This window comes from Vipera ursinii (genome assembly GCF_947247035.1).
Source record: "Vipera ursinii genome assembly, chromosome: 2".
Taxonomy (NCBI): Eukaryota; Metazoa; Chordata; class Lepidosauria; order Squamata; family Viperidae; genus Vipera; species Vipera ursinii.
Genome location: NC_139513.1, coordinates 292190583 through 292203131, shown reverse-complemented (window position 1 = coordinate 292203131; position 12549 = coordinate 292190583). Strand labels below are relative to the sequence as shown.

The 12549-nt window shown below is 47.5% G+C and overlaps 1 pseudogene across 1 annotated transcript; it reads right to left on the bottom strand.

Moving 5' to 3' along the window:
* Positions 1-1372: 1372 nt before the first annotated feature.
* On the bottom strand, positions 1373-3476 carry LOC310635686 (ribonuclease P protein subunit p25-like protein; annotated as a pseudogene). Its single transcript, XR_014494483.1, has 2 exons — positions 3136-3476; positions 1373-3046 (listed from the first exon to the last, which is right to left on the bottom strand). The product of XR_014494483.1 is annotated as a ribonuclease P protein subunit p25-like protein (transcript).
* Positions 3477-12549: the final 9073 nt, after the last annotated feature.

Here is a 12549-nt window from a genome sequence, read left to right as displayed (position 1 = left end):
TGCTGAAATTCTTTTCTAATCTCTTATCAAGATTTACTAAAATTCTTCATGAGTTCACTCAAGTGCAGAATGCTTTTGCATCCGTGCATATGGTTGCAGCAAATAGCCTCGCTCTGATCTCTCCTGCACTTTCAGCCTAAATTCAAGCCCAGTCTCAAGCTATGATTGTAGAAGCAGAAATAAATGTTCCCAATTCTGCAATTTGACTGCATTAAATCCAAATATACTAGATTCAGGAAAGCATCAAGTTCAGCAAGAGATAGAGCAAGCAATGAACTGGATTTTTTTTTTAAAAAATCAAGATAATCCATCAGGCCATAATTTCAGTGGAAAGGAAATGTTAGATGTCGGAGGGCACTGGGGGATTAAGAACAATCATTGTGGGCAAAGAGCAGCTTGGCAACTGGCATGTCTTTTTGATGGTTGCAATGTCATGTGATCCCCATTGAGACCTTCCGACTAGCTAAGTCAATGGGGACGCCTGATTCGCTTTACAACCGTGATACTAATGCTGGAGTCATTTACTCAACAACTGTGCGAAGAAAGGTTGTAAAATGAGGCAAGTCACTTAACTGTCTTGCTTAGCAACATAATTTTTTGGCTCAGATGTGGTTGTAAGTCAAGGAATATCTGTAATTCTTATTTCTCGATTCTTTCTGTTCTCTTAGTTTTTAGCTACATGTTGTCAATCTATGACTGCTAAATCTTTGGCACAGTATATTTGAAAATCCAATGTCATGAACTGTAGAACATTATCAAGGAAATCTAGAAAAAGAGCAAGACTGTTTTGGTTAGCAGAGATTACCTATAAGCTGGATTCTAATAATTGGAAGTATTTACTGCTTGGGCATTCAAGAACATTCACACTGACAGAATTTTACAACATGCTTAACTAGGTCAGTTCTGCAGTTCCACCACCATCCTAAACTTGCTAAGTGGACTTACTATCATTCATTTTGTGCCAATCATAATGTTCTGGAAACAGGCAAACTTTTTCTTCTTTCAGCAGCAACTTCCCAATTCTCATCTGAAATGTGTTTCAGTTGTGAATTTTTATCTCAGATCTGTGAGATAAAAGTCACTTTATGAGCAGAGATGACATTACAAACTCAGCTTTCTTAGCTCAACCTGTTAGCTGCTCTGACTGATCTTGAAACAGTTAAGCAGCAAAATGTCTGGAAAGTGAATGGAAGACCACTAGAATATTCCAGGAGGGCTGTAGGCCTAACTGGAAACTTGGAACACACATCCTACAAATTATTTTTGAATGGCGGCCAAGAAAAGAAGATCAAATCTCCTTGTTTCAACTCAGAAAATTGTGGTTGGACACTGAAAACAGAATGCTAGACAGCTAAGGCTTTAGGCTCCTAGGTTTTTGTTATGTTGTTAATAAGAATGTGATTTTTTTAATGGTTTGATTGAATACAAATAATCCATCAGTATTGTCATTGCAGTCAAACGGATAAAATTTCTGCCCCTGCCCACTCGAGCATCAGTGCTTTCAGAGATACATGAAGTTACATCAGCTACAAAGGGAAAATGCTCTTCATAACATTTTACATTTCCTCAGGAAACACTTATGGAGGGAAACAGAATTACTGGAGATAAGTATCAGCAAGTAGCAACAACCCTTTCATAGATCAACATTTTTCAAACATTGAAAAAAATAATAATTAAAAATTTAAAAAATAAAATAGTATTGATGTGCAATCTTACGTTTTTTTAACAATCAAATAACCTCAGCATTTTCCCAACTGTCTTTAGACATACTAAGCTGCACCCTCTGCATGTTGGGCAATCGAGACCGCCTCATCTTTACGCTGAATCAAACATGATAATCTTGACTATACAGGAAGGCAGATGCTTAGGTTACAACGGTTGAGTGTGTGTGTGTGTGTGTGTGTGTGTGGTCTCCAAACTTGACAACTTGTGGACTTCAGCTCCCAGAATCCCCCAGCCAGCATGCGGTCTGGGAGTTGAAATCCACTAGTTTTACAGTCGCCAAGTTTGGAGAGCCCTGTGCTAAAGCCAAAGAATACCACGAAAAACAGGGCCTCCTTCCCCTGTCACCATCCAATTTTGGAACCAGGAAATACCTGCCCTTTCACAGAATTAGATCCTAAGGTAACATCCAAGTCATCCACTGAGGAAATCAGGCAAACGTCATAGCTACCTTCTTGGTAAATAGGCACAGATTTTACATATCTCCTCCAACCAGGAAGGCTTTTTTTAATCATTATTGTTTCGACCACTAGAACAATCCACCAGAGCATTTGTTTCCCTCTGAAAGGAAGAAAAGAGCCCTTTTGCTAGATGCCGATGATCAACCCGACCCAGGCAGTTCTGAAATCTCAGCCTCTTTTCTTCCGCTTCCTTTAAATCAGCCTCTTTCCATTCCAAGGTTCTCCCTTTTTCTCTCTCAACACGAAAAACTGTCCGGCTTTCTTTTGCTCTGTAGGTTAAGTAATTCTTTCAGCTCGACTGAGGCTTGTTTTGGGATTCTTATCATAAGGCAGAGGAAGGGTGCTTTCCTGCATGGCTTGCCCCTCTCCCGCCCCCTTCTTCCTTTTCGGCTGACTTTGGGACTCCGAATTCAGCGTTTCCAACCAGAAAGCATCAAAAGATCCCGGAGCCTGATAACCTGGCTCCTGATGATCTAGGGGCTCTTTGCTCAGCAAAACGCAAATGGCAGGGATATTTCGTTTCACAGTCAAGGGATCCAGGCCAGCCTCTGGCACAATGGGTTCCCAGATCTCCTCTATTTGATGAAAGAACACTTTTGTGATCTGATGAAGATCCTTGAGCCGCCGCTTCATAATCTCCACGCAGGTGATGGTCTTGTTGATGGCTTTGCCAACCCCGCTGAAGAGCATCTGTCTCGTCGTCTCTTGCTCCATCTTGCCAATGGCATAGCCCATCAGATTCCGGATCTTGCTTCCATCCTTCACTTTCATTTCAATGATGTCTGAGGGCAAGCTGGTGAAAGGGAGAGGAGAAGGCTTCTCCACTACCTTGGACTTCTGGTAATTCTCCATGGTTTGCAGTGCTGTAAGGAACAAGGACAGAAATGGCATTTCAGGATCCAATTATGCTATAGGATTACGGATGCAAAGTCTTAGAAATCTGGGAATTTACCCCGCTGAACACGACGAGGTTTATCCCCAGTCCCTTGTTCCATCTTCAAGGGTGATAAAAACCCTTCAGGCATGGGCCCAGGTTATCCTTATTGTGCTAGCAGAAGAGGTCTACTGCAGACCATGGCACTCAAGACATTCCAGCTGGTGGGGGCCAGGAGAAGAGCGTTTTCTGCTGTGGCTTCTGCCCTTTGAAATATCATCCACCACCCCGCAGGTGAGATTTGCACACGTCCTGAAAGGGCCTGAAGATCTGGCTCTGCCAGCTGGCCTGGGCCCCCAACTGGGGCATCTCACTCTGGAGGTGGTTAATGTGCTAAGACCCCACCTCCTCTTTTTCTGCATCTTTTTCCCTTTCTTCCCAGCTTGCAATTTCAACTTAATTCTAGTGTTAATATTTATGGTTATTACGCTTAAATGTTTCATCTTGAGCTTTTTTTTATTGTAAGCTGCTTAGGGTCGGCTCTAGGCTAGATGGGTGGCATGTAAGCCCAATAAATAATAAGAATAAAAGGAAAAAAGGGAAGGAGATAACTGTACAATGAAACAATAATTACCGAAAACACTGTTTAGCAAAGACAAGCCAGATCAATGTTTCAACTCACTCCAAGGTGCCTTCGTCACATTAAAGCATCCTTATTCCTGCTCTTATTCACACCCTCGTTAATAATGCATAAGGGGAAGCTTCAGCCACCCATATATAACTAATGCTTTAGGCTTGCTTTCAAAAGTTGTGGGTGCCGCATCACTGGAGGATTTCAAGAAGAACAAGAAAGAGAAATGGGACCTTGGGAGTCCCAGTGGAAAGGCTGCAGGAATTGGGTATGGCCAGTTTAGAGAAAAGAAGGACCAGGGGTGACATGAGAGCAGTATTCCAGGATTTGAGGGGCTGCCACAAAAAAGAGGGGGTCAACCTATTCTCCAAAGGACCTGAAGGCAAGACAAGAAACAATGGATGGAAACTATTCAAGGAGCAAAGCAACCTGGAATTAAGGAGAAACTTCCTAACAATGAGAACAGTTAATCAGTGGAACAACTTGCCTCCAGAAGTTGTGGGTGTTCCAACACTGGAGGCTTTTAAGAAGAGATTAGACAGTCACTTGTCTGAAATGGTATGTCAGGGGTCCCCAGACCCCAGTCCGTGGACCAGTACCAGGCTGTGGCATTCCAGCAACCGGTCCGCACAAACAAGCAAAGCCCCATCTGTGGGATGCAGGCAGCACACAAAACCATGCACCTTCCGGTCCGTGGAAAAACCTCTCTCCACGGAACCGGTCCCTGGTGCCCAAAAGGTGGGGACCTCTGGTATAAGTGCTTGAGAAGGAGTTTGGACTACAAGACCTCCAAAATCCCTTCCAACTCTGTTATTCTATGTAATGTTGCTTATGTGCAGCAAGTGAATTTTAAGCCACCCAAAGACACTTTGCGGATTGAGATGGGCAGAATATAAATGTCATAAAAAATAAATGTTTTATTAAGCAGAGCAGGCAAACAAGCGTGTGCTGGTTTACCTTTAAGCGTTCTTCATTAATATCTCATGTTCAACAATCAGTGCTATGCAAATCTAGAAGAAAATGTTCTGTCATTTAAGCCATCAATTTTAATCAGTTGATGCAATCAGTATTCAATTAATCACACAACTCCATCCTCTCATTTCCTTTGAAAGAGAGGACGAGTTGCTGATGTACTTTTAAATGGAATATTAGAGAAAGCCTTGTACCACAGGTAATCTTTGACTTATAACCATTTATTCAGTGATCATTTGAAGTTACAAGGGCAGTGGGGGAAAAAATGACAAGATCATTTTTCACACTGCAGCCTCCCCAAAATCCAGATGCTTGGCAACTGTCTCACATTTATGACAGTTGCAGGGTCACGTGATCCTTTTGTAACCTTCTGACAAGCAAAGTCAACGGGGAAGCCAGATTCACTTAACGACCGGGCGACTAATTGAACAACCCGTTTGATTTGCTTAGCAACGGTGGCAAGGTAGGTTGTAAAATGGGGCAAAGCTCACAACAGCTGTCTTGCTTAGCAAGGTAGATTTTGGGCTCAATTGTGGTCGTAAGTCGAGGGTTATATTAGTAAATTATGCTTGTGAAATATTAATTAGATGGCTACCTTTTACGTATATTATTTGGGCTGCAGCGAAACAATTCACTAATATTCCTGAATTACTGTAGCAAAGTAATATTATTTAAGACTATCACTCTGTGCTTATTATCTGGATTACAGAGACCATTCAGTAATATTCCTGAATATATTAGCGAATTATTGTGGTGAAGTAACTCACCAATATTAATCAATTGCTGATAATGAAATAATATAGCAGATATTTTGGTTTGTTTGAACTGGATCCCCCTCTTTTGCAGTGTACTGTATAAATGGTCTTTATGGGGGTGGGGGGAATGTTGGCTCGGTTTTTCTCTCAGGCCAGGCAGGCCCACCTCGCAAGGTTGTTGTGGGGAAAATAGGATCAGGCAAATTTGCTACCTTGAGTTATCCCAAATACATAAAAAGCAGGATAAAAATTCCATCAAGGCGAAATAAAAATTAATAAATTAAATAAAAACGCACCTCACGGCAAAGCGCCGAGCCGCGGATTCCCCTCAGAACTGCTGAGGAACCAACCCGGACAGACCCAGAAACATGTGAACGCGGCCCCGGACTTTTTTCTCCTCACCACTGGTCTCCCTAGGCTTCGGGCACTCACTCCCATCATCCCCAGCCCACACCTTCCTCCGCTCACCAATTGCCGCCGCCAACGGCGCCGCCGGGCCGCAACCAAAATGGCGCCCAACCGGCTTCCTCAGCGCGAATGATGGACCACGCAAGCGCCTGCGCAAAGAGGGAGGGACGCCCTTTTCTTCCTATTGGCCAGAGCTGCTGTGGGCGGAACTCTCTCTTCCGGAACGCCCCCGTCGCGTGGCTTTAGATTGGCCCTTTTATGTCTTGTGGACTTCAACTCCCAGAATTCCTCAGCCAGGATGCTTTAAGTAAGGGGAAGAGAGAGTTCCGCCCACAGCAGCTCTGGCCAATAGGAAGAAAAGGGCGGCTGTTCCACTGGGAAAGGGAAGATCCTTAGCACCGAGCTTGGCTGTTTCCTTGCAGACATTTCATATCCCATTGAGATAACACCAGTGCTAGGAAGGAGGGAGGAGGGGGGCAATATCTTTTCTGGCACCCACTTTTATCAGGCACTACCTGGCACCTTCCATGCTGCTCCTCCTGGCATGACCCCAGCCCTGGCACTCAACCGGGCAAACAGCTCCTGGCTGCCTTTTGGCATCTCCCTCCAGAGACAAAGGTCAGCCATCTTCGGCTGGACCCCGCAGGGAACACCTGGCATCGCTCCCCCCCCCCAGAAAAATCTGGCCTTCCCCCCTGCCCCCCCCGGCTTCTTCACCCAGCAGCCATCTCCCTTGCCCTCCTACCCACGTCAGGGCTTAGCCTGAGTGCCGGGTGAAGGCTACAGCCATCGGCAGTCCGGGGTTCAAGGTCCGGCCCAGACCCAGACAAGGGGTCACTTCTGTAACCGGATGAGCCTCTTTCAGAACTGGCTTGCTCGACCCAACCGGGCCTTCCTGCTCCAGCCAACTTTGTCCCTTGTCCCAAGGCACGCCCTTCCCCTCCCTCCTGTGGTCAAAGAAGTCAAGATGGCCGCTCGGCCTTACAGGGGATCCCCAGAGGGCTGAGCGGGTTCCGCGGGGGGGGGGGCTTCGCTCAAGGGGGACCTCCAGGGCCAAGTGGCCTCTTTGCAGGGCTAGGCAAAGGCAACCCATGTTCCACAGCTGGGCCCCTTCGCAGGCAAATGGGCCAAGAGTCCTGGATGCTCCATCTCTTCTCCTCCTCTTCTTCTTCTCCTCCTCCTCCTCTTCTCCTTCTTCTTCTCCTCCTCCCCCTCTCTTCCTCTTCCTCCTCCTCTTCTCCTCTTCCTCCTCCTCCTCAGCAAACCCCACTCCCTTCTGACCTTGATGATGTTACCTAGTTGGGCCATGAAACGTCTGCAACCCAGCTCAGAGAGCACCCATAGTTCTCCTCCTCCTCCTCCTCCACCCCCCTCCCTCCTCCTCCGGGCCCGCCAGAGCTCTGCACATGCTCCAAAACACCCTGCCCTGCAAAGCCAGCTCCCGGGGGACACGAGCAGCGAAGCGGACATCGCTACGCTACGCATCCTCCGGCTCGGGCCGGCCTGGGTCGGAAGGCTGGCCTGCGATCGCATCCCCGGCGCGGGGCGGCTTCCCAGGCGCGTTCACACGACCAGCGGCGGCTCACGTGCAGAAAGGGGGAGCCGGCGCGGGCGGCCAATCAGCGCTCCCCGGGCCCGCCCGCAGCCAATGGCACGCAGGGGCGGGGATCAGCGGCGGCGCCCCAGACCCGGCCCAGCCTGGCCAGGCGAGCCGAGGCGGCGGCGGCTTCCCGAGTCGGCGGCCGGTGGCTCCCGTAAGTAGGCGGGGCGGGGACGCGGAGAGTGGCGAGCGTGCCTCTGAGCCAGTGCAGAGGGCGCGGGGCGGAGGATCGGACCCTTTCTCGGCCGGAACCCGCAGCTGCCGAGCCCCGAAGCGGCGCTCTTTCCCGGGGGGGGGGAGCCTCGCAGATAGACTATCCCTGCTGCTGGAGGCTCGCTCGGCCCCTTCCCGGGGGCGGGGGAGGGGGGAAAGGTGCTGGCTGGGAAGCCTCGGCGTGGAGTGGGGCTCGCATTGCAGTCGCGACTGCGGGAGGGTCCCGGTGCCCTGGCGGGGCACGACTTCTGGACCTCGGGGTGTCCCTCCTGCAAGGTCGAGCCGGGCCGGGACGCTTCGCTTCGGGCCGGAAAGCGAATCGGGGCTCAAAGTTGTGCCAAGTTTCTCAGCTGTTAAAAAAAAGGAAGGAAGGAAGAGAAGGGGTGGCGGTTCCTCTTTGCGCCTAGATCCACTCTGGGATTTCGGGACACCCCCCCCCCCCCAACACGGGTTGTTTCCTCGGGACCCTTTGGAGAGGGGAGGGGGTCAGCGGCTTCTTCCACAATGCTTCCAGCTGGGATTTCCTCGTGGTCTCCCATCCCTCGCTGGCCTGAGGCTGGGAGAAGGAAGCGAGGTAGGGGTGGCACAGCCCTTCTGATCCCGGCGCCAAGGGGCCCCGCCTGCCCCGGGAACATTTCGGAAATTCTGCCCCAAATCGCATCCTAGAAGGAGTCCCCTGGCAGTACTTCACACATGTAGAAGACTTGCAGGTATCACAGAGATGGCAAAGGGGCCTTTTGAGGCTTTAGGCTTTTCTAGAACTCCTCTTGAAGTTACTAGTCCACAAGCAATCCTCCTACATCTCTCTCTCTCTCTCTCTCACACACACACACACCCCTACACACACTGTTAGGTTCGAATAGACGATCCACACCGTGAGGTTTAATGCAAGAACGTTTATTAACACAGGCATAAGTCAACTGGCAATTAACCGTTTAACTCCCCTTTATATAGTCTGCTACATTCAAACAGTGGCCAATCCCCAGCCCGGAAACTCCCGCCTAAATTGCATCAGCCAATAATTGCACTCAGAGTTTCCCCGCTTCTAGGAAGGCCCAATTAATTAGTCTACAGACACAACACCCCTTCCCCCCCACTAATGTTATTTATTAACATAGTCTTTTAAATATAATGGTGGCTTGTGAACTCTGGCAGGGTATCTATTACTCTTGTTGGCAACAGTCTCATTTGCTGTCTGGCCATTGGCAATTGACCCAGGTGTTTGGGCCATGGTCTCTGATGACACAATGTTAGTGTTTTGTTGTTGTTGTTGAGTTTGTTGTTGTTGTACTGGACCTCTATGAGCTACACTTGAGCTACCCACTGGAAACAACTCCCAATCATCGTTTCCCTGCTGAGGCACAGTGTTTGGTAGCCTGGTTTGCGTTTCTACTCCTACCTCTCCGTACCCAGTAGTTGTTGAGCTAGTGTGGTCAGGATTGAATGTGACATCCTGAGCCTGTGTGTATTGACCCACATCATTTTGCACAATTTCTGGGGCCCTTTTCCTTAATTGGTCGATATGTCTCTTAATTACTCTATTCCCTTCCCCCTCAATAGTGTAAGATAACGGCCCCGTGACATCAATGACCGCTCCCGGTACCCATTTGTCTCCCGGACCATAGTTTCTGGCCCAAACTAAGTCCCCAATGTTGAGAGACCGGGTTGGTATAGTCGCCTCAGCTTCTGTGGGTAGTCTATCAGGGTGAAGTCTGTCCAGCTTTGTTGTTAATCTTCTTCCCCACCTCATTTCAGCCGGGCTCTTTCCTGTAGCTGTGCACGGTGTAGTATGCTGTGACAGAAGGAATTGTGCCAATCTCTGTTGCCAGTTGCCGCGGATGATTCGTTTCAGAGCGTCTTTTGTTGTTCGGACGTTGCGTTCAGCCAAGCCATTGGTGGACGGGTGAAAGGGTGCCGAAGTCGTGTGCCTAATCCAATTGGCCTTGAGGAAATCCTGAAATTCAGCAGAGGTGAATTGGGGCCCATTGTCAGAGACAATCACGTCAGGTAACCCGTGGGTGGCAAAGAGGCCCCTTAAATCCTGAATTGTTTTAGCTGAAGACATAGATTTGACAGGCACAACCTCCAACCACCGGAAAAAGCTGTCCACCACAACTAGGAATGTTAGGCCTTGAAATGGCCCTGCGAAGTAAATATGAATGCGTGACCATGGATTCCTAGCCGCCTCCCACTTGTGAGTTGTTGTGTGAGCCTGTTCCGGCCTAGATGGTTGACGTAGATAACACCCAGCTACGCACTCTTCAATTGCTGTGTCTAACCCATTGTTGTTAGCTGCGAAGTCGTGTCCGACTCATCGCGACCCTATTGACAACGTTCCTCCAGGCCTTCCTGTCTTCCACCATCTTCTGGAGTCCATTTAAGCTCACGCCTACTGCTTCAGTGACTCCATCCAGCCACCTCATTCTCTGTCGTCCCCTTCTTCTATTGCCCTCGATCTTTCCCAGCATTAGGCTCTTCTCCAGTGAGTCCTTCTTTCTCATTAGGTGGCCAAAGTATTTGAGTTTTAACTTCAGGATCTGGCCTTCTAAAGAGCAGTCAGGGTTGATCTCTTCTAGGACTGACCGGTTTGATCGCCTTGCAGTCCAAGGGACTCGCAGGAGTCTTCTCCAGCACCACAGTTCAAAGGCCTCAATTCTTTGGTGCTCAGCCTTTCTTATGGTCCAACTTTCACTGCCATACATTGCAACTGGGAAGACCATAGCCTTGACTATACGCACTTTTGTTGACAGGGTGATGTCTCTGCTTTTTAGTGTGCTGTCTAGATTTGCCATGGCTTTCCTCCCCAGGAGCAAGCGTCTTTTAATTTCTTGGCTACAGTCCCCATCTGCAGTGATCTTGGAGCCCAGGAAAACAAAATCTGTCACTACCTCCATTTCTTCCCCATCTATTTGCCAGGAATTGAGAGGGCCAGATGCCATGATCTTGGTTTTCTTAATGTTAAGTTTCAACCCAACTTTTGCACTCTCCTTCTTCACCCGCAACAAGAGGCTCTTTAGTTCTTCTTCACTTTCTGCCATTAGAGTGGTATCATCTGCGTATCTTAGGTTGTTGATATTTCTTCCAGCAATCTTAATTCCAATTTTTGATTCATCTAGCCCTACCTTTCTCATGATGTGCTCTGCATATAAGTTAAATAGGCAGGGCGACAGTATACAGCCTTGCCGGACTCCTTTCCCAATTTTGAACCAATCAGTGGTTCCGTGTCCAGTTCTCACTGTTGCTTCTTGACCCGCATATAGGTTTCTCAAGAGACAAATAAGATGGTCTGGTACTCCCATCTCTTTAAGAACTTGCACAGTTTGTTATGATCCACACAATCAAAGGCTTTAGCATAGTCAATGAAGCAGAAGTAGATGTTTTTCTGGAACTCCCTAGCTTTCTCCATGATCCAGCGTATGTTAGCAATTTGATCTCTAGTTCCTCTGCCTCTTCGAAATCCTGCCTGTACTTCTGGTAGTTCTCGATCCACATACTGCTGAAGTCTAGCTTGTAGGATTTTAAGCATGACTTTACTAGCATGAGAAATGAGTGCAATGGTGCGATAGTTTGAACATTCTTTGGCACTGCCTTTCTTTGGAATTGGAATGTAAACTGATCTTTTCCAATCCTGTGGCCACTGTTGAGTTTTCCAAATTTGCTGGCAAATTGAGTGTAGCACTTTTACTGCACTGTCTTTTAAGATTTTGAATAGCTCAGCTGGAATACTGTCACCTCCACTAGCTTTGTTGTTGCTCAGCTTTTCTAAGGCCCACTTCACTTCACATTCTAGGATGTCTGGCTCGAGGTCAGTGACCACCTCATTGTGATTATCAGGGACGTTAAGCTCATTCTTGTATAGTTCTTCTGTGTAATTTTGCCACCTCTTCTTAATCTCTTCTGCCTCTGTTAGGTCCCTGCCATTTTGGTCCTTTATCATGCCCATTTTTGCATGGAATGTTCCCTTCATCTCTCCAATTTTCTTGAAAAGATCTCTGGTCCTCCCTATTCTATTGTTTTCTTCTATTTCTTTGCACTGTTCATTTAAGAAGGCATTCTTATCTCTTCTAGCTATTCTCTGGAATTCTGCATTCAATTGGGCATATCTATGTTTTTCTCCCTTGCCTTTTGCTTTCCTCCTTTCCTCAGCTATTTGCAAAGCTTCCTCAGACAGCCATTTTGCTTTCTTGCAAACCCAGGCCACCACAAATGGCTTCTAGCTAGAGCCTTCATGTGTACAATACCCGGGTGACCTTCGTGTAATTCAGCTAATACTGACTTTCTATGAGTCTCAGGGATCACCACTCGGCTGCCCCACAACAAGCATCCCAAATGAGATGATAATTCATCTTTTCTCCTAAAATAAGGTGTGAATTTAGGGTCTGGATTTTTATTGGGCCATCCCCCCTGAACCCATGCTGCAATTCTGTTAAGTATTAGATCTTTCTTAGTGGCCACTGCAATGTCCTTTGCAGTTAATGGGCACTCAGGTATTTCGTGTAATGACAAAATCTGGCCCGCTGGAGCAGGATCCCCCTCAGTGTCAGTTAGGGGCAATCTGCTTAAAGCATCTGCATGGCCCATTTCCTTGCCTGGTCTATGTTTTAGGGAGAACGAGTATGCTGACAGGAATATAGACCACCTAAGCATCCTAGGGGACATGATCTGAGGTGTCTGCTTATCAGTAGTAAACAATCCCAATAAGGGTTTATGGTCAGTGTAAATGGTAAAGTTCCTACCATAAAGGTAATCATGGAACTTTTTTACACCTGCCACTATTGCTAAGGCTTCCCTGTCAATTTGGGCATAATTTCTTTCAGCTTTTGTAAGCGTTCTAGAATAATATGCAATTGGCTTTTGTTGACCCTTGTCATCCATATGGCTGATGACAGCCCCAACACCATAAGGTGAAGCAT